The sequence below is a fragment of the Cynocephalus volans genome, chromosome 17, assembly GCF_027409185.1.
Source record: "Cynocephalus volans isolate mCynVol1 chromosome 17, mCynVol1.pri, whole genome shotgun sequence".
NCBI lineage: Eukaryota > Metazoa > Chordata > Mammalia > Dermoptera > Cynocephalidae > Cynocephalus > Cynocephalus volans.
The window spans coordinates 20,385,278-20,410,428 of NC_084476.1; the positions used below are offsets into that span (position 1 = coordinate 20,385,278).

General features: G+C 40.9%; 1 protein-coding gene across 3 annotated transcripts in view; it reads left to right on the forward strand.

Annotated features, from left to right (window-relative positions):
* ASTN2 (astrotactin 2) overlaps positions 1–25,151 on the forward strand; it is a 902,747-nt gene that overhangs the window by 576,226 nt on the left and 301,370 nt on the right. The gene's annotated exons all lie outside the window — the stretch shown is intronic.

A 25,151-nucleotide genomic window follows, 5' to 3' on the forward strand; every position in this document is an offset into this window, starting at 1 on the left:
CTGGAAACAGAGGTATATGCAAAATTAAAAGATGAGAGGGAACACTTATCCAATGATGACTAGGTGGACCAGATTATATGAAGAATAGAAAGCAGACTCATGGTGAAAGGCTTCCTTGGACAGTTGAAGGAACTGGGACACTCTGCCTGGAGAAGAGAGACCTTGGGTGGGATTTATTCAAGCTTCAAAATCTGAAGAACTGTGAGATGGTGGAGTGAGAAGACTTGTTCCATGTACAAGAAAGGAGACTCAAAAAACACAAAGTCTGGAGTTTTAGACAGTTTTGCATGAAAAAGGAATAGGATATTATCACAGATCAAGGTTTTACTTATCTTTTGAGGTCATATAATAGAAGTCAGAACTAGTAAGAAATCACCATTATGGACATCATCATCTTCATCCATCAACTTATTAATAGTAGTGATAGTTTAGTAGGAGTGGCAATAACAGTTACCATTTATTAAGAATTATTCATTGTTGAGATCTTTGCTACCATTAATAATAATAATAATAACAACAATAATAATATTTGTAATGGCCACTAACATTAACTCAGCACTTGCCACTGTATTCTAAGCACTTTTCATCTATTAACTTATGTAATCCTCACAATAACCTTATGAGGCAGGGACTGTTGTTATTCCCTTTATATAGGCGAGCAACAGAAATTTAAAGTAACTTTCCCAAGACCCCTTTCTAGGAAGTGAGAGACCCAGGATAATGCCATTTTAGCTTCATTATCAGAACCTCTAAGGCACCGTGGCATCCATTTTACAGTTAAAAAGTCAATATCAGAGAAATTCAGTGTCTTTCTCAAGGTCACCATCTAGTGAGAAGTTGAGTCAGGATTCACATGTAAGTCTGGCTGACTCTAAAGCCTTGCTCTTATCTTTTAATTCAACATAACCCCTCACCTCCCATTTTAGAGAATGAGAATGGAGATATAAGTGCCTAAAACCGTTCATCCTTTTGGTCATCACATGCTCTTTGAGCACTGCCTGTGCCCAGGTACCATGCTGGTTACTGGGGATACAATGGAAAATGAGATAAAAAGTGGCCCCCAACCCTCTGGTGCTTAGGTATGGTTAGGAGTGGGGTGGGGATATTATCTATTTACTTAATTTTATTCATGAAGTAGAGATAGAGATACAGGGCTCCAAGAAAGCCATTAACAATGGGATCTAATTTAGTTGCAGCAGAGTGGTAGGGGGTGCATCTGTTGGATTAGATAGCAGTAGTCAGGCTTCAGAATCTACTGTTCAGATGAAGTATTATTTAGCTAATATCTGATAGATGAGTAGGAGTTAGCATTGGAAAACGTTTCAAGCAGAGAAAAATGTGATAAGGAAAATAACTTTGTTGGTTTTAGGAAATGAAGGGGTCTAGTGTTGATTGAACTGGGTGAATCAGGAGAGAATAGTGGGAGATGAAGCTGGAGCAGTAAGCAGTAGCATGGGGGTCTTGCAGACCAAGTCTTTATTCTAACAGCAATGGGAGAACTCTTATGTGGTTAAAGGAGGGGAGTATGCAGTGATTGCATTGTACTTTTCAATGTCACGGTGGCTATGTGAGAAGCAGGTTGCAGTGAGTTGGCTGGGAGAGAGTGGGAACGAAGATCAATTAGGTGTCTGTTGTGAAAGAGTGTTGGTGGCTTTGTGCAGGATGATGGAAACAATATTGGAGAGAAAAAGGGATTGGGAAAGAGAGTTGTGAGGTCCAGTGTGCTATTGCTAGGCAAGGGTAAGGTTGAGAGAGGATTCAAGGGTGAATTTATTTTTACTTATTTTTATTTACTTATTTAAATTGACGTGTTGTAATTGTACATGCTTACAGGGTACAATCTGATGTTTTGATACATTTATATGTTGTATAATGATTGGGTCAGGGTAGTTAATGTGTCCATCACCTCATGCATTTATCATTTTTTTGTGAAGAAAACATTCATTCTCCTCTTGATGTTATGTAATATACAAAACTTAACTGTTATCCATAGTCACCCTACTGTGTGATAGAACACCAGAACTTATTCCTCCTGTCTAATTGTAATTTTGCGCCCACTGGCCAACCTCTCCCTGTTTTTCCTTTCTCTCTCCACACCCTGGTCTCTGGTAACCACCATTCTACTCTACTCTCTGTCTCTATATTATGGATATATTATATATATTTTTTTTTATTTTTTTATATTATATATATATATATATATATTTTTTTTTTTTTTAAGATTCCACATATGAGTGAGATCATGTGGTATTTGTCTCTCTGTGCCTGGCTTAATTCACTTAATATAACAACCTCCAATTCCATCCATGTTGCCTCCAATGACAAGATTTCATTCTTTTTTATGGCAGAATAGTATTCCATTGTGTATATATACTGCATTTTCTTTTATCCATTCATTCATTGTTGATCCAACAATCCCCCTACTGCGTATATACCCAAAGGAAATGAAGTCAGTATGTCAAAGAGATATCTGCACTCTATGTTTATTGCAGTGCGATTTACAATAGCCAAGATATGGAATCAACCTGAGTGTCCACACAGCAATTTACTGGCAGGGTTGGGTCCTCGCATTCCCATAAAGGGTTCTTTCCGTGACTCAGATTCTGAATCAGACGCTGAATGCTACTTTGTTGAAAAAGCTCTAGGAGAGATTTAAGGATAATCTGGATGAAACTGCTCAAGGCTGAGATTTTACAATACAGGCTTTTTATCATTTTAATTGTCTATTAAACTCTGTCTCGAGTATTGTGGTGGATAGAATAATGCTGCTTGAAATCTGAAAGAAAACAAATAAAGGAATAGTCTCTTCTCCTCGAGGAAGGAATTTACAAGCTTGCAATATGATACATTCCACTGAATAAAATAGGAAAATTTCATTTGCAAGGTAGTGTTCCAGGGAATGTCAGTGGCTTCCAAAGAGTTCCTGTGTGAAGCCTTTCAAAGGAATTAGAAGGAAAGATAAAGACCTTCTCAGAGCACAAGTTTTGTGAACTGGAGTTTGAAGGGATAGCAAGGAACGGTGCCTTTTGGGAGAGATAAGAGCTATAAGGACGTTTTCCTGTCCAAAATGGAGCATGCAAAGGCCCAAATATATGGATAAGCAGGAGTGGGAGTCAGGAAAACAGATGTCCAAATAAACCTGGCTTCAAATCCCAGCCCCACCCATGATAAGCATAATCCTACTCCATCTTTAAAAGAGTGTTTTATCAGATGCCAGCCACTCCAATAGGCACATTGCGTGTTTTATGTAATCTGGGTTCTCACAGCAACTCTCAGAGTGGCTGTCATGTGATAAATGATCAAATATACTAGTTCTCATTCTCATGTGTCTCTTATCATCCACATGGGTAGTTAAACACTAGAGCCTGAAGGGACTTCTTGGAATCTTGGTTCTCATTTTTATATGTGGAGAAGGGACTTGGTGACAAAGCAAGTCATTGCAGGGCAGCCCATGATTGCAGACCTGATTGCCCAGCATGCTTGTCTTCCCACTGCCAACAACTGGTCAGTCAGAAAGTACATGGTGCTTTAAAGGCTGGCCTGGGAGTACTGAGGCTTAGAATTTTAGTCTCATCAGGAGTCATTATTCTGCCTCAAACACTCTGCTTATTGTTCCCAACTCCTCAACCTTGGGCCATCTCTGAATAGCAAAGGCTTATATATGTCCTGATTTGCTCATGGAGGAGAGTATAGTGAACAGACCAGGCTTTGCTCTTCTGATAACCTCAAGATTTAGGGAACTCCCCAGAGAACCATTATATTAGAGTAACCCTTTCCATTTAAGCTTTCTCATCCTTGGCTTCAGTTAAACATTCTTTGTAATTATTTCTGTCCCCAGACCCTGTCACCTTTTGGAGCCACATGCTAAATCAGTTGACTCCCCACTGTGGGAAGGTGAGCCACCTCTGAGGAGTCTAAATTTATCTTTTTCAAGTCTCTCTTCATGAGCCCTAGAGAGTGAGGGGGCTGGAACTCCTTTGTCCTCAAGTTTCAGAAAGCCTGCAAGTTTTTCAGCATCAAAAGCAGTTGTCATTTCTCTCCTCCTCCTCCTCCCTTCCTCCTTCCTCCAAGTAATCTCCAGTCCAGCCCTAGAGAGTAGCCAGCAAGCACCACCACCAGCCATCTTGCCATATGTCTCATTTCCTGACAACTGTCTGGCCTGGGATATCAAAATCTCTACTTGCTAAAGAGTCTCCCGTGTGACAACTCCTGCTCTGATTTGTTCTCCTGCCTCCCCAGCCCAGGTCACCACACCTAGCAACTGCTAATATAAGACAGGTCTGCAATTTCATTTCCTCTCTTGACTCTCCAAAAGAACAACCTGGGCTTCTGCTTTACAAAAAGCTTCAAAATTTAAAATCTCTGAACTAGACAAGCACTTAAAGATTAACTGGTATTAACAGACCTAACCCTTTGTACAGATGGAGAAACTGAGGCTCAGAAAAGGGTATACCTTTCTCAGTTCTCCCAGTGATTTGGGACTCCTCTGAGACTGAAAATTACAGTTCCTGACTCCTGACGGTGTTCCTATGAGAGAAGGAAACAGCATGAACAGAAAGAATTAGAAAGAGGTGGAGAGCAGTGAGAAAGATTTAAGAGATAAGGTGATAGATGCAAAGAGTGAGTGTCAGAGAAGCTGTGGAAGATGGACAGGTCAAAGGAGAGACCTAAAGTGATAGAGAGAGGAGGACATAGAGTTCATAAGAAAATAAAAATATAGTTTATTTCCAGGGAGGGAATGAGGACTGTCTTAAGAGACTGGGTGGTGCTGGGAAGAGGCCACTGGATTAGAAATCAGGTTCAGATGTGGAAATATGAAGAGCCAATGATCTCACTTTTGAATTGCCCCCAAACCCAGTAAGTGATGTCAGACTTTGCTGTTTCTAATTCCTTTCAGTGCACGCAGTGTTGGTCTTAATGACCCATGTGGGGTCACTATCAGAATCCCCTGCCCTTAGCTCTTGATCAGTGTGGGAATTGGTAGACTGTTCGAGTGAGATAAACTCTCCAGAGGTTGGTGGTAGTTGATGTTTTTTTTTTTTTTTTATTTCCTCTTTTATCTTCATTCATCTTACCTCATTCCTATAAGGAAGAAAGGTCAGCTTTGGTTATAGATGGCAGGGATTTAGATAAACATCGGTCAAGAACTATTATTGTTCCTAGAGTCTCTGAAATGGCAGTGAGGAGAAGTTGCTTGGGAATTGGGGCTGAGCAAATTACAATGGTAGATTTTGCAAAACCCTCATCAAAAATAAGACAATTCTGCTGGCAGCAGACCTTCAAGGCCTTCAAGAATGACCTATAAAGAGCATGAGGAGCTCACGAGAGATTTACTAGAAAGACACTTTTCAATCTGGCCTGCTTATCAGATGTGCATACTGTATAACGTAAGAGGATAGTTTGAGGTATGATGTGGGATTTCAGGATTTGGCACCCACAACCCACACCTGGCAGGACAGAAGGGCTCTCGTTAAGGATTCAAGGAAAGCTGGTCTTCCTTAGTGGCACCCACGTGTTGCCCAGCTGAGGAACTGAGTCAGATCTTATCAAGCGGCCTCCAAAGCTATTCTGGCCTATGGTTTTCTAGTGCCTTCCAGGGAGATAGTTAATTGTTCATGCGGGGTCCTCCCCTTCCCTCTCTTCCTCCTCTTTCCTGCTTTCCCCCTTTAACCTTGTGTGTATTTTTTATGTGTCTTGTCCTATATCACATACTTTATGTGCTTTCTCATTTGATCTTTCCAATACCTGTTTCAAAGCAGACATTAATATATTGGCTTTACAAAAAAGGAAGTGAAGATATCAGTCAGAATGCATTAGGTGTGCCTTAGGAATCGACAACTTCAAAATTTCATTAGCTTGACACAAATGTGTTTATGTGTCGATCATACCACATGCCTCTCACAGAATGTCAGTGGCCCCAGTCATTCTAGTATTTGTGTCTGGGCCGACAGAAGATTTGTCTTTCTGTGCTTCTGTGAATGCTATTGTAGCAGGAAAGAAACTTGGCTCTCATAACTTCCTCCTAGAGATGATATTCATCTTACATTTCACTGGTCAAATCAAGTCCCATGGCCACCTCAAAGGGTTGGGCAGAGACATGCAATCCTACCATGTGCTGAGAAGCAGAGACACAGAGACATTTGTGGGACATCAGTACTGTCTACTACATGGAAGCACAGAGAGGTTAGGCAAACTGGGTTACTAATCAAATAGCTGAGAAAAGGGTGGCACCTGAGTCTAATACCAAAGCCCATTTAGCAGTCGTGCCTCCCAGGCTCCCATTTCATATTCCACCTCTGAGAACTATAATATGACCTTTTCTCTTGCCAATTTTCTTCATTCCATTCCCAAAGGACCATAGACTTTGTAGCTGGAAGAGCCTTGGAGAACAGTTTGTGAAACCCCTTCCATTTTGTGGATGAGCTACTTGAGGTTTAAGTGTTTAAGTGAATTATCTAAAATCATATAACTAGTAAATGAATAAGCCAAGCCTCCAGCCCCCAGTCTGTTGGTCTGCACTGTGTCCACTCTGAAGGCTTGGAGACAGAGGACCCATCCACCACACTGTACAGGTGCACCAAGGCAAAGGTCCCCTAGATAATTAATGGCAGAGCCAGGCTTGGAAGGCCTGTGTATTTTTAATAGACCATGATCTCATTATAATAAGAGAAAGCAAAGGCGGCTGGTAGTAGAGAGATTATTAATTAAAAGGGGACATTAGCTTCTTATTTTTAAAGCCATTCCTAAGCCCCTCGGTGCAGTAATATTCTAGATCTTAGCAAAATCCTCAACTTGCCACCTGGAGACACAGCAGTTTGCTACCTCCTTTGGGGTATCATTTGTGAGGTCTTGGAAGTGAACTGAGAACAGCAGTTGGAGACCTGATGAGAGGGGAAATTTTCCTGGTGCTGACTCCTGGGCTGGCTGCAGAATAATCTCTCTTTTGTGTCTTCATTTTTCCAAGGTTTCCTGATGTGTTCTACAGGAGTCAAGGCCCCTGTTGGTTGTACCATAGGGCCTTGAATCAGAAAGATGATTTTTTTTCTTTTTTTTATATCACTTTATTGAGATATGATTGACAGACAAAAAGCTGCATATAGTTAGTGTATACAACTTGATTAGTTGGTGGATAAGTATATACCAGTGAAACCATCACCACCATCAAGGCCATAGATATATCCATTACCTCCCAATTTCTTCCCATCATTTTAATTATTTTGTTTGTTTATTGTGATAAGAAAACATAATATCTACCTTCTTAGCAAATTTTAAGTGCACATTACAGTGTTGTTAGCTATAGGCACTGTGCTGTAGAGTAGATCTTATTTATCTGGCATAACTAAAATTTGTATCCTTTAATCATAAGCTCTCCATTTCCCCTCCCCCCAGCCCCTGGCAACCACCATTCTACTCTCTGCTTCTATGAGTTTCTGATCCTGTTCTCCCATTTCCTGCTGTATATCCATGGCTGTTCTCCACTCTGATTTCCATTCTGTATATTAAGAAGGTTGGTGCAGATCTCAGATAAAGAGTGGGGGCTTCTGACCCAAAGTACAACACTCCTTCTACTCAACCCCCGTGGCTTAGAGAAGCCTTTCCCGCTCACCTGATCATAGGAATCACTTGGGGTTGCACCAAGACCTACTATATTTTTCCAGATAAGGGGCCTGGGAAAGTGAATTTCACCAGTATTCTTAGGTGGTCCACATGACTTAGCAATTTGGGGATGCAATGACCTGGTGTATAAGATGTCAGGCTCTGGAGTCAGAGTCCCAGCTTGCCGTTTGTCAACTGCGTGACAGTAGGCACATTATTTAAAGCCTCAGTTTTCTCATCTCTAAATTAGGAATAACAACAATACCCTCTTCCTGGTGCTTTGATAATGAACTGAGATTGGCACTTGTTCCATCTCTGTTCTCAGCAAATAGGGAGGACCCAGGTGCCACAGGGGGCTGCCAGATTCATAATAAAAGAGGAATTTTAGGCAAAGGCCACTTCAATGTGAGTGATTCTGCAGGAACTCAATCTATACCTGGCTGGGACCCAATACAGGCTGTCGGAGTGCTGCCATGAAAAGCTAACGGGGTCCAAATCTCATGTCTGAAATTTCCTAGTTGTGTGACTTTGGACAAATCTCTGAACTTCCGTGAACCCCAGAGTCTTCAAATGTAAAATGGGAGTTAACTTCAAAATATCCTCAAAGGACTGTGGTGAGAATTTAACACACTAATAAGCAGAGGTCCTAGCATAAGTAGGCTCTAATAAACATTGTTTTTTTCTGCCTTCAGTTGCATTCCTTTCTCCCCAGTTCCAGAAACCATACAGCTGATGAAGATTTTTTTGTTGTTTGTGCATTTCTCCAAAACCCATCTCTGGACTGGGACCAATGTCATTCTCCCAGCTTCCTCCAAGCAACACACACATTTTGGTGAACACAGTGCTTTGATGAAATGCCCGGGACAGGGTAGAAGCTCAGCCCTTCATGCTCTGTGGTCTGTGGGAGGTGGACAGCTCAGATAGCAGCATGCAACGGCAGCAGCTTTAGGGTTTCCTTCCCCCTGGAGTATCCCAGCCTTGGGAAAAAGATAATCTCTCCATTGTGTTGTATCACCTGTGTCTTATAGCATCACCATTTTGTTCCTGTCGGAATGATCTACAGTGAAATGCTTCTCATTAGGAACGTGGGATTTAGATGCTCATATTTACTGTGTGGAATTTGGTATTGGTCCTGGGCTCAGATCCAGAGTTCCAGTGGTGTGTAAATCTCTCATCTCCAGGGTTGATATTAAAAATATTTAATGGTTAGTGTAGAAGTGGCACAGACCAATATGAAAGGAGGCCCATCCAAACCAGTGTGAAAGGAAGCTTAATCAGTCAGCTTTGCTGGGCCAAACATCAATCTTACTAACCTCCTACCTGTCCTGATTTCCTTCCCCTGTCATCGCCTCATCACATTCTATCATCCATTTCCCAATACCCTTATGCATGATTGATATTGTAAAACTATTTTTTGTTCTATTCTTTTCAAAGTCTGTCTTTGAGGGTATAGTCGGATGTTTCTCCATGGCACAGTGGACACAGCAGGTTGACTATTGTACTTTTTACATGAGAAAACTGAAGCTCAGAGAGGTTACTCATAGCATCTGAAGTCGCACAGCCTGTAAATGATGGAGCCAGGATTCAAGGCCTGCCCTTTGAAGTACTCTACAGTCTCAAGTAATGTGTGTGTACATGTGCATGCATATGTTCTCAAAACATATGATCCTCTAATAGCAGGAAAGCAAATAGTAGCTCATCACCATTATTATACACAAAAACCCTATCTGAAAGTAGGAGTTTTCCATATGTCAGCTTATAGTCACAGCTCAATACACATGAATTATACCAGTGCTTCTGGTATAACTTCAATGTGCATACCCACAACCAAAGAGTCCTGCTAAAACACAGGTTCTGGCTCAGTAGGTTGCAGATAATGCCTGAGACTCTGCCTTTCAAATGAGTTCCTGGGTCTGATGACCAGTTTTGAATAGAAAGATGGCTAACTGACATTTATGCTAGATGGGAGCTGCAGCTGCCTAGGTTATGTCTGAGAATGGAGACAATTCTTGTTCCTCCATTTGCCTGTTTGAAAGCAGAAACTAAGTCCCAAGGCCAATGGTCAATAAAGCCATGGAGTCCCAAGGAAGTCTCCCCTCCCACAATCCTCTCTAGAGTGGCCAAGTACAGAGAATGTTTCAGTTTTGCAGCAGCCAGTGCAGTCCTGTCCTGCAATCCAATAGGCTCCCAGTACATGATGTAGCATAAGTTATTCTGTGTCCATCTGCCCTGCTCACTGATGGTCACGGGGATGCTCACAGATCAATGCCAATGGGAGAGGCACTTATGCAAGGCAGGCTCCTGACCAGTGTCCTGAAGCCACAGTTGGGTGCCCAGATCAGAGCCTCTTTTATGTGCCCATGCTGCAATTTTGGCCATCATTGGATGCAATGGAAAGCTATTTATCAGCGGAGACCTGGGCTGCAGTCTGTTTTGGTCGAAGGTGGAAGACAAACTCCTAGAAAAGTATCAAGAAATCCATTTGGGAGGGAATACTGGCTGGGGTGAAGTTTCATTACTCTTAAGCAACAAGACAAAAATCTCATACCATCAACATTCATTAATTTGACTGGGGACAAGGCTTAGCGAAAGGTGCCTTTTATTTATATTTTTTATTTTGTGGGAAGCAGGGAATTGTAAGCAATTTTTAAACAAAGCTTCTTTAATATCTCCCCCTATTGATAGTAAAAGAAAAAAGAAAAATAGCTGCTTTATTTTTTTTTTTTAAGTTTTATTCTCAATGTTCACATCCCTAAATACACCAAACATGGTCATGTAAGGGGAAAACAAATTATATGCAGCATATTTCGAACGTTCTCCAACTAACCTAAAAATGTGTCTCTAGTCTGCAAAAGGTGCTAAAACAGGAAAAGCAACAGGGTCCATTTCAATTCTCTTCACAGCCCCCTTCCCCCTTTTTTGATTTTGTTTTTAAATTTTTGGCTTCAAAATCCCTGACTATGTTCTTTTTCTAGGAGGGAAAAGCCTATCTGAATCATTGAGACATCTGAAGCAGAAACAATTTTTAAAGAAGCCCAATTCCATTGCACTCAAATGCAGGCAGTAACTCAGGCTGGTCTCACTGCTCAGAAGGAAAAGTCCCTAGGGAACCTGCTGAACAGATAAGGATAGATTGTAATTAGCACAGTAATTGTAATTAGCAGAGCAATTGTAATTAGCACAGTGATTGTTTGTTCATAATGGGTGCTTCCAAAGTGACTCCAGGCAGTTTGTTCTCTTAAGTATCTTCTGCCATTTCCCCCATGATCTGGTTTACACTGCTAATGCACTAATGTGCTTAACAATCTCCTTTATAAATAAACACTCCATAGGTAGGAGCCAGTCCAGCCCCTGGCCAAGCATTATGCATCCTTAATTCATGGAGTCCACAATGCTGAAATTTTACTATATTTGCATAATGCTAAGGCAACATCAATATCTCACTCTCAGAAGAAATTATACCTTTGAAGTCATTTGTTATTTTTACTGTTGTTTTATTAATTATGGGAGGAAATAGGGTGACACCAGAGGAATGAACTTGAGGTCAGAGGTTTCAGTCCTGTCTTTACCACTTGTTCTCATTTGTTTGTTAACAAGTTTTGTTGAACATCTGTACCTAACAGGCAGATAAATTCCCAGAGGTGAAAAGATGAGTTGAGGCCCCTACTGTTATGCATATGGACCACCGAACAAGCGTATTTTGCACTGTGCGATGGGTCATGGTGGAAGAAAGTACAGGGGTCTAAGAGAACACAGTGGAGGCACTTGGCCCAGCCTTAGTGTGGGTGAGCGGCAGGGAAGACTTCCTGGAAGAGGTGCTAGTTGAGACCCGGATGATAGAGTAACCATTAGCTATGGGAGGGAGGGCTCTAGGCAAGTGAGAGCACAGAGGGTCTGTAGACATGAACATCAAGGTGGGTCAGTAAGAGGGTAGGAGGATGGGATTGCAGAGGTAAGTGAGCCATGGTTGAGGATGGGCAATCAGGAAGGGCTATTTAAGCCCCAAAGTAAGGGGACCATTACTAGCTATAAGACCTTGCACCATCTAATAACCTTTCTGAGCCTGTTTGTTCCCCATTAAATCAGGAAACATAATAGCACCTATCTCACAGGAGAATTATGGGAGGGAGGGAAGTGATGAGAAAACTCAGGTTAAGATGCTTTGTAAAGACACGTGCATTTTCCAACATGAATCCAAGGACCTGTGAGATACCAATTACTCTGAAATTTTGTGTTGTAGTATGTGTCCTATCACACCTGAAATCATGTGCGATGCAAATTCACCAGCACTAACTACTTTCTTTGTATTCCTTCCAGAGAAATGAAAAAGTAAGTCCATTCTAGGCTCCCATTAATAAGCCTATGCATGTGAGTCAAGAAAATTAATTTTTAGGGAAATATTTTCATTTCAGGGAGATGTCCTGAATAGAAATGTGTGTAGTCACGATTCTCATGAAAGATATGATCACGGTTTATTGGATGTGAATTAATACAGAAAGCTACAAGGGCAGTGGTTAGGGTTTTATGTAACATCACCACTGAATAATTGCTATTAATAATAATCTAGTGGAACACCTCAAAGGTGGCTTTTAAAAGAGTCCAAAATGAGCACTCATTTTTATGTTGCGTGAGATCCTCAAAGGAGCCCATTAAGTGGGTAGTTAATCAGCAGGCACAAGCCAGGAACCACAGCTGCAGGCATTTGGGTAGCCCAGGGCTGGTTGATTCAATGTTTACCTGATGACTTTGAAGGAAACTTAACCCTTGAGTCAACCTCTCCGTTCTCCATTAAGGACCCTGTGACCTTAAAGCGGCTTCAGTTTCTTTTGGATGCTTTTGAGAGTAGGAGGAAGGAAAGACGATAAAGGAATTCATCTTTTTTCCATCGCCATCGTTCAGAGAACTAAAGTTATTCTAAAGGATACCGTTTTAAGTTTTTACTAATTCCCTAATTATTTCTTAGGAATTAGTGAAGATTCAGCCACGGGGAAGATATAAGCCCAGAGGCAATACAGGCATTTTGCAGCTGTATTTGTAAAGGAGGTGGAAACATAGCCTGAAAATTAAACTAAATTGCAATTAAATTCTCCTTCAGATTCATGATGTAACACTGAGTGCTTATTATGTGCCAGATTCTGGGGATTCAAGCTGAACAAGACTCAGTCTAACGCTGGTATAAAGGGGAAAAGAATATACTTCTTTCTTTCTGGTATTATATAAGTCTGTGTTTCTTAACTTTTTTTTTTTTAATTACTGCACCCCACCCCACCCCCCAAGAAAAATTAAATTAAGGTTGAATTCTCCCTAATGAGAGAAATTAAATATTAATGGATACAATTTTGATGAGTAGAGTTGAACATTGGAGGGCCACAAGCTTGTTGTAATGTCTAAGATGCTCTTGCCTAGCAAGAAATAGTTTCTGCCACCACTGAGAATATGTGATGTAAGTGGATTTACAAGTGTTATTTTATAGACAAGGATACTTGGACTCAGAGAGGTCTCAAGACGTGCCTGTAGTCACACAGCTAGTGTCAGAGCCTTGCTTACGTGGGTTTTTCTGACACTTAGCCTGTACATCACAATGAATGCCTTTTCCATCCCTGCTCAGGTAGGATTATTTTTATATAAATTTTATTTCACTTTTAATTGACAAATAATAATTCTGTATTTTTATGGTGTACAATGTGATGTTTTGATATACATATACATTGTGACATGATTAAATCAAGCTACTTAACATATTCATCACCTCACATACTTATTTTTTGTGGTGACCACATTTAAAAAGTCCTTTTTTAGCAACTTTGAAATTTACAGTACATTATTATTAACTATAGTCACCAATAGATCTATAAAACTTATTCATCCTGTCTAACTGAAACTTTGTACCTTTGACCAATATTTCCTTTTTCTCCACCTGCCCCCTCATCCCCTGTCTCTGGTAAGTGAGATCATGCAGTGTTTGTCTTTCTGTGCCTGGCTTATTTTAGTTAGCATAATGTCCTCTAGATTTATATAGGATTATTTTTAAAATCTTTTCATTTTAAGCAGTTTTCAACTTATAAACTGCAAAGATAGTACAGAGAGTTCCTATATACTCTGCACTCAGTTTTCCCTCATATCCTTTTACATTAGTATAGTACATTTGTTACAATTAATGAACCAACAATGATATATTATCATTAACTAAAATCCATACTTTATCCAAATTTTCTTAGTTTTTACCTAATGTCCTTTTTCTGATCCAGTACTCAACTGTCAAAACAAAAATTGCACTGGACAGTGTTAAATAGGCAAGGGAGAGTTTGTTCAAGGCTATTGCAATAGGGGAGAGAGTCTGAACTCAATTTCATTGAAACACAAGGCAGAAGGGTCTTTAAGTGCTGGTGTAAGTGAGTAGAAAAGGACTGGAGGACAATAGGGGGAGTTGAACGGTGGGATGTGTCCAGCACATTGAGTTATTCCTGACTCTGCAAATGTATGCCTCTGTAATTCAGCCATATGTGTTTGCTAAATGGCACTCATGGAAGTTAGGTTTCTATCCTCCTACAGAGACTGGGAGATAGGGGTGCTATCTTCCTTGATTATTATATTTCAAAGAGATGGCTCCCATGTCCTTGTGAAAGACAGCCCTGGGTTGTAAAACTGGCAAGAAGCTTTTAGAAAGATTTACATCTCTAAGGGGCAGAGAAAACATTTGCAATTACTAAAGCAAATGCTTTAAGAAAAGGGAAGTCAGGAACTAGAATCAGAAAGAAGCCTGATTGGAGTTTAGTCAAGCTGGGGGATCCTGAGGCCATCTCAGCCCACACCTTACATTTAGTCATATGGCTCCTTAGGTGCCTTTTGGCTGTGACAGTTTGATACACTCATTTTTTTAACTGATTTTTTAATAAGCACTAAATTCACAATGTTCAAAAATAAGAACAGTATAAAAGACACCCAATGAGGACTGTCATTCTCTCCTTGTTTCTGTCTCTTCTCCTCTGTCTCTCACTTTGATTTGTTTCTTGGGTGTCTTTCCGGTATTTCTGTAGGTAAATACAAGCAAATGAGATGAACTATTTCTCCCCTTTCTTTCACAAAAGATACATAAAATATAGTATTTTTTACTTTTTATCTACTTAGTGATACCTCTTAAAGGTCTTTCCACAGATAGTGAGCTTTTTTTTTTTTTTTAATAAGATCCCAGTAAGGGGATCTTAACCCTTGACTTGGTGCTGTCAGCACCACGCTCTCCGAAGTGAGCTAACCGGCCATCCCTATATAGGGATCCGAACCCGTGGCCTTGGTGTTATCAGCACCACACTCTCCCGAGTGAGCCACGGGCCGGCCCTCAGATAGTGAAAACACAGTGGTCATTCAGACAGTGCATGGCACTGGTGGACACCAAGCCAACCTGGAAAAAGTAGGGGCTCCCGAGAAGCAGAGAGACCAGGGTTCTGGAGGCAGGTGACCTCTTGGAGGTGATTTCACCTTTCTCAGCTTCCATCTTCACATATAGAAAATAAGTGTAATTACATATTACTCTGAGACAACTGAGCTCGGAAATGTTAGGAGCCTAATTCCAGTAAAAGTAACAGTAGAGGTAGTAGTAACAAGAATAACAATGATGCACATACAGTGCTTACCCTGCACCAGGCACTATCATATCTTCACTCAATCAAAAATATGCTTTGAGTACCTATTACATGCCACTCACTGTTCTAGAAAACCAGGAATAAAATAACGAACAAAATATATAAAAATCTTGTCCTCAAGAGTTACATCTAGTGTGGGAGACAGACAATCAACAAATAAGTATATACTCTGTCAGGTACAACCATGAAGTGCAGGTTAAGGAAGCAGAGTGTGCTAGGCAGAGGATTCAATTTTATACAGGCTGCACATGGAAGACTTCCTTGATAAAGTGACATTTGTGCAAAGATCTTAAATAAGGTAGTGAGCCATGCACGTATCTGGGGGACAGCTTCCAGGTAGAGGGCACAGCAAGTTCAAAGAACCTTGGCATGTTCCATGAACAACAAAAAAATGAGCCCAGGTGGATGCAGCATACTGGAAACGGGGGCAAGTAGTGGGAGAAGAGGTTTTTTTTTTTTTTTTTTTTTTTTTTTTTTTTTAATTTTATTTTGTCGATATACATTGTAGCTGATTAATGCTCCCCATCACCAAAACCTCCCTCCCTCCTCCCTCCCCCCCTCCCCTCCAACAATGTCCTTTCTGCTTGCTTGTCGTATCAACTTCAAATAATTGTGGTTGTTATATCTTCTCCCCCCCCCCCCGGTTTTTGTGTGTGTGTGTGTGTGTGTGTGTGTGAATTTATATATTAATTTTTAGCTCCCTCCAATAAGTGAGAACATGTGGTATTTCTCTTTCTGTGCCTGACTTGTTTCACTTAATATAATTCTCTCAAGGTCCATCCATGTTGTTGCAAATGGCAGTATTTCATTCGTTTTTATAGCTGAGTAGTATTCCATTGTGTAGATGTACCACATTTTCCGTATCCACTCATCTGATGGTGGGCATTTGGGCTGGTTCCAACTCTTGGCTATTGTAAAGAGTGCTGCGATGAACATTGGGGAACAGGTATACCTTCGACTTGATGATTTCCATTCCTCTGGGTATATTCCCAACAGTGGGATGGCTGGGTCGTATGGTAGATCTATTTGCAATTGTTTAAGGAACCTCCATACCATTTTCCATAGAGGCTGCACCATTTTGCAGTCCCACCAACAATGTATGAGAGTTCCTTTTTCTCCGCAGCCTCGCCAGCATTTATCGTTCATAGTCTTTTGGATTTTAGCCATCCTAACTGGGGTTAGATGGTATCTCAATGTGGTTTTGATTTGCATTTCCCGGATGCTGAGTGATGTTGAGCATTTTTTCATATGTCTGTTGGCCATTTGGATATCTTCCTTAGAGAAATACCTACTTAGCTCTTTTGCCCATTTTTTAATTGGGTTGCTTGTTTTCTTCTTGTAAAGTTGTTTGAGTTCCTTATATATTCTGGATATTAATCCTTTGTCAGATGTATATTTTGCAAATATTTGGAGAAGAGGTTTTAAATAAAGAGGTAATCGGTATGGAGTGGAGACATGTGGGCGTTTGTGTAGGGTCCTATGAATCACACAGGTACAGTACTTTGGGTTTTACTCTGAGTGAGAAGAGAAAGAAGCCTGTGCATTGTTTGAGCAGAAGAGGGCCATGACTTATGGCTTAAAAGAACCATTCTTGCTGGGGTGTGAAAATTAGACCTTAGTGGGCAAGATGGAAGCAGGGAAAGTGGTTTCCAGGCTTTTGCCGTGGTCCAGGCAAAAGATGATGGTGATTTGGAGCACAGTCACAGGAGTCAACCTCTGGACAGCTGGGCAGATTCTGGATGTATTCTGAAGGGGGGGCAACCAAATTTACTGATGAGGGAGAAGAAGAGGGGAAGCAAGTTTGGCTCCCAGTTTTGGCCTGAGCAGTTGGACAGATGGGCTTGGCGTTGACGGAGACAGGAAAAACCACAGGCAGAGCAGACAGGAGGGAGTAGAGTAGAAGCAGAAATTTTTTTCTGACCATGTTAAAAAATGAACTTGATTGTGGAATAGTTCAGTCATTCATGAATGAGGCAATAGTGTAACGAAACCCCGGTATACTCATCACCATCATCTGGTGATGTCTAATATATAATCCTGTAGCGATGACAGGAAGCCGGTAGAATACACCAGTTCAAGAGAAAGGCAGACTTGAAATGCAAATTTCAGATTATTTAGCATATAGATTAGGTAAAAGAAATGAGAGGAGAAGAACTAGCTAGGGAGTAGATGCTCTGAGTCAAAGAGATGAAGAGCCACGAGCAAAGGACTGAGGATGAGCTCCCAGTGACATGAGAAGAGAACCCAGGGAGAAGTTTCTCCTGTTTAAACACATTCACTTCTCACAATCTCTAGTGCGGCCTAGAGGTGCTATCAACCCTCCTCCCTTATTTTTAACAGATGATAACACTGTGCTAAGAGTGATAATTTTGTCTTTGTCATTCAGCTTGTAAATGGTAGAGCCAGGATTGGAATTGAGGCAGTCTGGCTCCAGACCTATACTCAAATATTCATTCCTCCGCACTCTTCCACCACCTGGTCGATCACATATTCTGTTCCATTTGTATCACTGTGCTGGACTAAGCGACTTCAGGGTGATGATGACAGTAGGGGACTGGGAGAATGTTATAAAAATGTGTCCACACTGAAGTTAACTGACAACACAGGACATTGTGTGTGTGTGATGGACCAGCATACATCCTTAGTCAATAATTCAGTACTGCCTAATATTAATAATGATAACAATTGCTATTTACTGAGCATATGTCTATGGGCATTCTGCAAAGTGCTTCAAATGCTGTGTCTGCTTTAATCTTCACAAGAAGAGTAGGGAGAAGAGCCAGTATCCATCCTGCATGTAAAGGTATTGAGGTTTAAAGACCATAAAATGCGGTGATGAGGGATTTGTGCTGTACCACTAGTGACTTTAAGATTGAATTGCTCAAGAGAAAGGGGGAGTCAAGTTAATGTGGGTTCAAATCCCAGCTCTCTGCAATGTGGTCTTGCACATTTATCCACCCAAGCCTCATTTTCCATGTCTGTGAGAATAATAATTTAAAACAAACAAACAACCCAACAAACAAAAAAAACCCCAAGTCTATGTCTGGTCCTCATACTATATTTTCTGTGTGATTTAGGTTTCCTGTGAAAACCTAAATTAAGTTAATATTTGTGTGATTCTTTATTTAACGTCTACCTCCTCTGCTGAACTGAGGTGCAGGACCATCTTTGGCTCTTCATCATTATAAATTCCCAAAACCTTGTAAAGTGTCTACAGAACTAAGTTCTCAACAAATGGAAGCTATAAGATAGAGGGTGGTTTTGTTGTTGTCGTCATTGTTATTAAGTCCATAGATAAATTGAGTGAGATTTTGTGGGTCAAAGAAGCTTTTATGCCCATCCACAGACTGAAAAGCTCCATCTGTCATAGTTCTTTCCACTTTGTACTACTTTATATTTCAGTTTCCCTCTACAAAGTTGAGGCAGTTGCTTAGTTTAATGATGAGATACTATGGCTTTGGGCGCAGGCAGACCTAAAACTGAATTTGACTTCTGTTGCTATTAGCAGTGTGACCTTGGTCAAGTCACCTAACCCTAAGATTCATTGTCTTCCTTTGTAAAAGGTGAACATATTAACTATCTCATTGGGCAGTTAGCTAAATAATGCACAGTTTTTAAAGCAATTGGTGTGTAGTAGATGCTCAGTATATGCTAGTTATTTTTCCCTCTCACTATCAAAGCAGAAACCTTGTCTATTTATATGCCTGGTGATAGAAATAAACAGAGCTTGATGCATAGAAGGTTATTAAGGAGTTGGAAGGCAGACAGGTGGGAAGGAGGCAAAGGAGGGAGAGAGAGACAGACAGGAAGGAAGGAAGGAGGAGGGAGGAAGGAAGGGAAGGAGGCAGGAAGGAAGGAATTCAGAGAAGGTTCTGTGAGTTTTCCTGTAGGATTTATTAAAAGAAAAATAACCATTCTATTCATTCATTCATCCATTCAGTAAATATCCGGCACTGACTAAATTTTAACCACTGTTCAAGGTGATATAGACACAAAGAGAGCCTGACAGTTATGTAATATGCCTATATTTGTAGGGTAATCATGTATTCCAGTTTAACCAGAACAGTTCTAGTTTATGATTTGTTTTCCCAGAGCTTTTTCCAGTTTAACACTTATCTCAGACAAAAGTAGTCTGGATTGGATGATAAATTATATAGTCTCTTTACCTGCTGAGGTCATAGACTAACAAAAGAAAGACGCTTATTCAGTGAGGTTCAATAAAGTGACCTGTGCAGTGTGATGTGTGGAAGTCAGAGTACTATGGGAGCAAACCCATGTGGGGTGTAGGACTCTAGGTAGGTGGTTGTATTAGTCTGTTTTGTGTTGCTATAACAGAAATACCTGAGACTGGGTGATTTATAAAGAAGAGAGGTTTATTTGGCTTACAATTCTGGGACAGCTGGATCTGGCATGGGCCTCAGGCTGCTTCTACTCATGGCAGAAAAGTGGCAGGCAGCCGGCGGGTACAAGCAGATCACATGGTGAGAGGAAGCAAGAGAGAGAGAGGAGGTGCCAGTGTCCTATAAACAACAAGCTCTCATGGGAACTAATAGAGCGAAAACTCACTCACTACCCCTCCTCCCCCAGGGAGAGCATGAATCCATTCATAAGGGTTCTGCCCCCACAACTCGATCACTTTCCAACACTGCCACATTGGGGATCAGATTTCCACATGAGTTTTGAAGGGGATAAAACATCCAAACTCCATCAGCTGAGAGATAAAGGGTGCATAGCGATTATTAGGTGAAGGTTGTAGTGAGCTAAGAGTTGGTACAGAGAGCATATTACTCCAAATGCTGATTTTCATTTGAAATATAAAAACTAAAGGGGACTTAAGTTAGTGTTCAGAAAGTGGCAAGTCTCTTTCTGGTCTTCTTTCACTCAATAGGTCCCTAAAGGGGAGAAACACTTTTCTGACTGATGTCAGCATCCCATGTGAGTGATGATCACCAGGGAGGTGGAAGGGTAAGGGGGTTTATGAAACATGTGCTCTCAGGTTGGCCCAAAGGGACCTATCACAAAGGTGCCAAAAAAGGCAGACAGAAGAATGCCTTTCTTCCCAAAATTATCTTCTCTTGAAATGAAAGAGGGGAAGCTTTTGTTCTGACAAAGTTATGTTAATATTGTCAAGTTGGTGCACTGGGTTGCTGAACTGGTACTTGGGGACTGTCATAATATTGATGGGGAATTTGGCGAATTAATTTTAAATCTGTCACTTCACTCTTCTACAACTCTTGCTCCTTAATAAAACTCTACAGTGATTGTGGGTTTAGCTGACAGCTGGGGAGTGATCTTTGAGTCTGAAACTGGCATGGAATGATTTTTTCTCCTGTCCCTTTCTCCTCCTACATCCTCCTTTTCTCTCTTCCCCAAAATGTAGGTTGACAAACTGAAGTGAGAGATCCCTTCTCTTACAAAAGAAATTCCATTGTTGGGGGTAGTCTGGGGTCCTAGAAAGAATATATAACAGCTTTGGTATTAGACTGACTGGGGTTTGAATGCTGATGCTGCCACTAAGTATGTAATGTTGTGAAGGCTACTTGATATATTTGATCCTCCTATAGTTTCTCTCGTTGTTGTGATATAAAATAATACTTGTCAAAGCATTTGCTACAATTCACCACCTGCCAGGTCCCTTTGTTCCTTTCAACAACATGTGGGACATGATCTGCAGGTACCTGGTCTGGACTCAAATGACAGGTGAACTGGAAGCCATCCCTCCTTAAACATCTTAAATAGATTCAGTGCTCAGACTACATCAAGAAACCCATGGAGGAATCAGAAGGAATGTAATTCTAAAAAATATCCAACACTTTTGAAAGACCCGATAAGTTTCTAATGAGCTTTTTGCACAACAGACTAATAACAGTTCTAATAAAACCCACCTCACTGAAGCTAAAACCTTCATTTTCTCCACACCCCTGAGACTGTTTTTGCTGGGGCTGCAGGACCAACACAAATTGCCAGGAAATTGTGCAAACACCCAAATGATGCAGGCATGTGGCATTTGACCCCTGGGTCTGAATGTGCTGTGGCCAATTTCCTGTCTACTCTAAGACAATCCTACGCGCCTACTAACATCCTCAACTTTTGATCCTGCCCCCTGCTATGCTTGAATTCAACTTTTCCCTGTGTTTGAATCTATACTTTTCTTATCAATGTTAAGTTAGTTTATTTTTCTGGTTATCATAGTCACTCTCTCTGTATCACCAGTCTTCCAGGACCCAATCAGTTTCATGGGCCACTTGGTAGGAAGTCCCGCTTAACTGAACTGTTTCTCCCTCCTCTCTGCATAATGCAACTCTGGGCAATGTGTGTATCCGTTTTAGACCATTTGACATTCATTCTACAGGTATTAATTTATCAAGTACACTATGACAGGCCCTGAGCTAAGGCCTAGTGTTTATAGAAGTTAATAAAACAGCTCATGGCTGAGGAGGGGGCAACAGAAATGAAGACAACTAATGAAAAACAATGACAGAAATCTACAAGCTAGTTATGCTTGCTACACTTGGGAGATTCTCCAGATGAGAGATTCTCCTGATGGGTGTGGGATTTAGTACTAAGTGCCTCTTCATTTGAGACCTTCTCTCTCCTCCCCTTCAACAAACTGGTTGAAAGAAATGTCTTGTCTCCATATTCCAATTGCTTCTCACCCCTTTGAAATTTATGTTTGCCACATTACTCTCAGAATGCTAGTCTAGATGTAGTCATCAAGGATATCACCAGTGAATACAGAGGAGTGCTTAAGAGCTTGAGGAGCAGAATGAGATGACTGAGTTCAGATCTCAACTAAGTCTATTCACTAAGGAAATTTGGTTTCATCATCTATTTAAGGGAGGAGGCTTTTAAATCAGATGATGCATGTAAAGGACTGAGCACAGAGTAGGCATGCAGTTATTATTACTTATTTTTCTGTCCAACCTCTTGCCCTTCTCTGCTCCACCTTGGCCACACAGCATTTGCAATCATATGTTTGATTCTTTGTCTTCTTGACTGGTTTGTGAATTTCTCAAGAGCAGAGGCCACATCTTCTAGAATCAGTGTCCCAGACAGATCCTGACAGAATGAACACGCAATGTGCATTGCTGTGATCCATGAATGAATGAATGTGTGAATGAGAGAATTGCTTGGTATATAAATGAAGGATGAAATGAACTACTCAATGGATGAATGTATATACATGAATATATGATTAATATATGGACAATAAAGGCATAAGTGAATGAATGGTGAAATAGAAGAGGAAATGGCTGAGGGCAGGAGTTACTAAGGGAATAAAAACATGACAATGAAAGAAAAGATGCATGAATGAATAAATTAATTATTTACCCAGCTGGACATGGAAGGAGACTGAACCTGATTTGTTGGCCACTGAGAGCCATACAAGAAACTTGTCTTTGGGGAAATATATTTCACTTTGGAAAAATGGACAACAAAGGCTGGGAGATGAGCAGTTCTAGTGATGACTTTCCTGGAGTTTAAGGAGCATTAAGAAATACATGGATATTTAGAATGTTCTGTTGTATCAGGCACTGTAGGGAGGACACAAAGGTGAAAGGTCAGGGAAACCTCCAGCAAACAGAAGAAGTAGGTGGAGATAGGTTTTAGTCCATTCGTGCTGCTATAACAAAATGCCTGAGATTGGGTAATTTATAAAGAACAAAAAATTATTTCTTACAGTTCTGGAGCCTGGGAGGTCCATGATCAAGAAACCACAAGTTTGTTGTCTGGTGAAGGGCCTGGTCTCTTCTCCCAAGATGGTGCTTTGTTACTGCATTATCTGGATGATAGAGTTTGGATGTGTTGTCCCTCAAAGCTCATGTCAAAATCTGATCCCTAACTTGGTGATGCTGGGAGCAGTTTGGATGATGCGGGCAGATCCCTCATGAATGGACTAATGCCCTGGTGGCGGGAAGTGAGTTCTTGCTCTATTAGTTGCTGTGAGAGCTGGTTGTTTAAAGGACCCTGGCTCCTCCCCCTCCTCTCTCTCTTGCTTCCTCTCACCATGTGATCTGCTTGCACCTGCCAGCTGCCTTCCGATTTCTGGCATGAGCAGAAGCAACCTGAGGCCCACACCTGATGCAGCTGTCCCAGAATCATGAGCCAAATAAACTTCTGTTCTTTATAAATTTCACAGTTTCAGGTATTCTGTTATAAGCAACACAAAAACAGACTAATACACTGGACTAATACATGTTCCTCTCCAGGAACACTGTGTCCTCACATGACGGAAGTGACAGAAGGGGAAGAAAGGGACCAATCTCCCTTCATTAAGCTCTTTTGTAATGGCATTAATCTATTCATGAGGGTGGGACCCTCATGACCTAAACACCTCCCAAAGGGCCCCACCGCTCAACACTATTGCATTGAGAATTAAGTTTCTATCGCATGGATTTTGGGGGATACATTAAGACCAAAGCAGTAGGGCACACAGAGATTTTGGGGATAGTGGTAGGAATTAATTGAGGTTGGGAAATTATGTGGGATGGAGTTCTCTTTTTTACAAGGTCCTTAAAAATCAAGTTTAAAGAGTAATTGATTTTTTAGTGTATAATAATAATAATCGCAACAGTAATTAGCCATTTCATTCTGACTGTGTCTAACAGTATATAATAATCCCTCTTTGATTTCTCTCACTCGAGCTTCACAAAAGCCTCAAGAGGAGGTTGGGCAGGAGCCTTCACTCCTTTCATTTGTGTTCACTTAGTCAATAGTTTAGATTTAGACCTTTTTTGCTTTCCTATAGGACTTTACACAAGTGGCAATAAATTGCATACATATAGTGAGGCTTTTAATGCAGAGGGGTATACTTTATTTTTAAATTTTATAATAGGGTGATTTTAGAACTCTGAGCTAATAAAGTCTCTGTAAATGGGTGCTGAGTCCAGGAAATGTTTTGACAAGGAGGGATATACTGGGTTCAGCTTTCCTGTGGAAGGAGGTATAGCTAGTCAACAGGGGAGAGAGAGACTAGTTATCAGTACACCCTGAGAACAGTTTTATCCATGGCTCTCCACACAAGAAATGGTGTTCAGTAATACCGTGTAATATGTCTGTAGCAATGGTTTTGAGAAGCGCCCCCCACAAGTTTTTTTTCTCCTATGGACTTTTTATAAAAATTGATCCTCTAATAATAAGCACACCAATATTTATAAAAGTTAAAGATATTCCTCCAAACATAAAACTAATAAAAGGAAGACAAGACCAAATATTGAACTCAGACCATCCAATTTATTTCCTCTACTTTTAGATTCCAAGGTAAATTCTTGAATTGTGGTGCTGTCTTTCTAGATTTCTCATTTCTTAACGTCACGGCATAGGTATTTACTACTCAAGGTATAGTTCACGGCATAGACATCACCCGGGAGCTTATTAGAAACGCAGTATACCTCATTCTCCAGAAAATCCATTAAATCAGAATTTGCATTTTAACAAGATCTCCAAGTGAGTTACATGCAAATTAATACCTGAGCAAAACGAATTGAGCAGTGGTTCTCAAATGTGGTCCCTGGACTAGAAACCTCAGCATCACCAGGGAAGGGAATTTGGTGGAAATATAGATTCTCAGGCCCCACTCTAGACCTTCTGAGTCAGTAACTCTAGGGGTGGGACCCAGTAATCTGTGCTTTAACAACCCTTCCCTTCCAGCCTTCCCACTTCACCTCCCCGCCCCCTGTGATTCTGATGCTCACCAAAGTTCAAGAACCTCTGGGCTTGGAAGAAAGTACACCAACCATTAGAATCAGACACACCTGGGTTAGAACCCAGGTACCTCCACTTACTACCTATGGGTAAGCCACTCCCTCTCTGACCCTCATCTCCATATAAGCAAAATTATGATGATAAAGATGATGAAGAGGATGAAACGGTGACACCTGCCCCATTGAGAGGTGGTGATAATCAAACTATCTA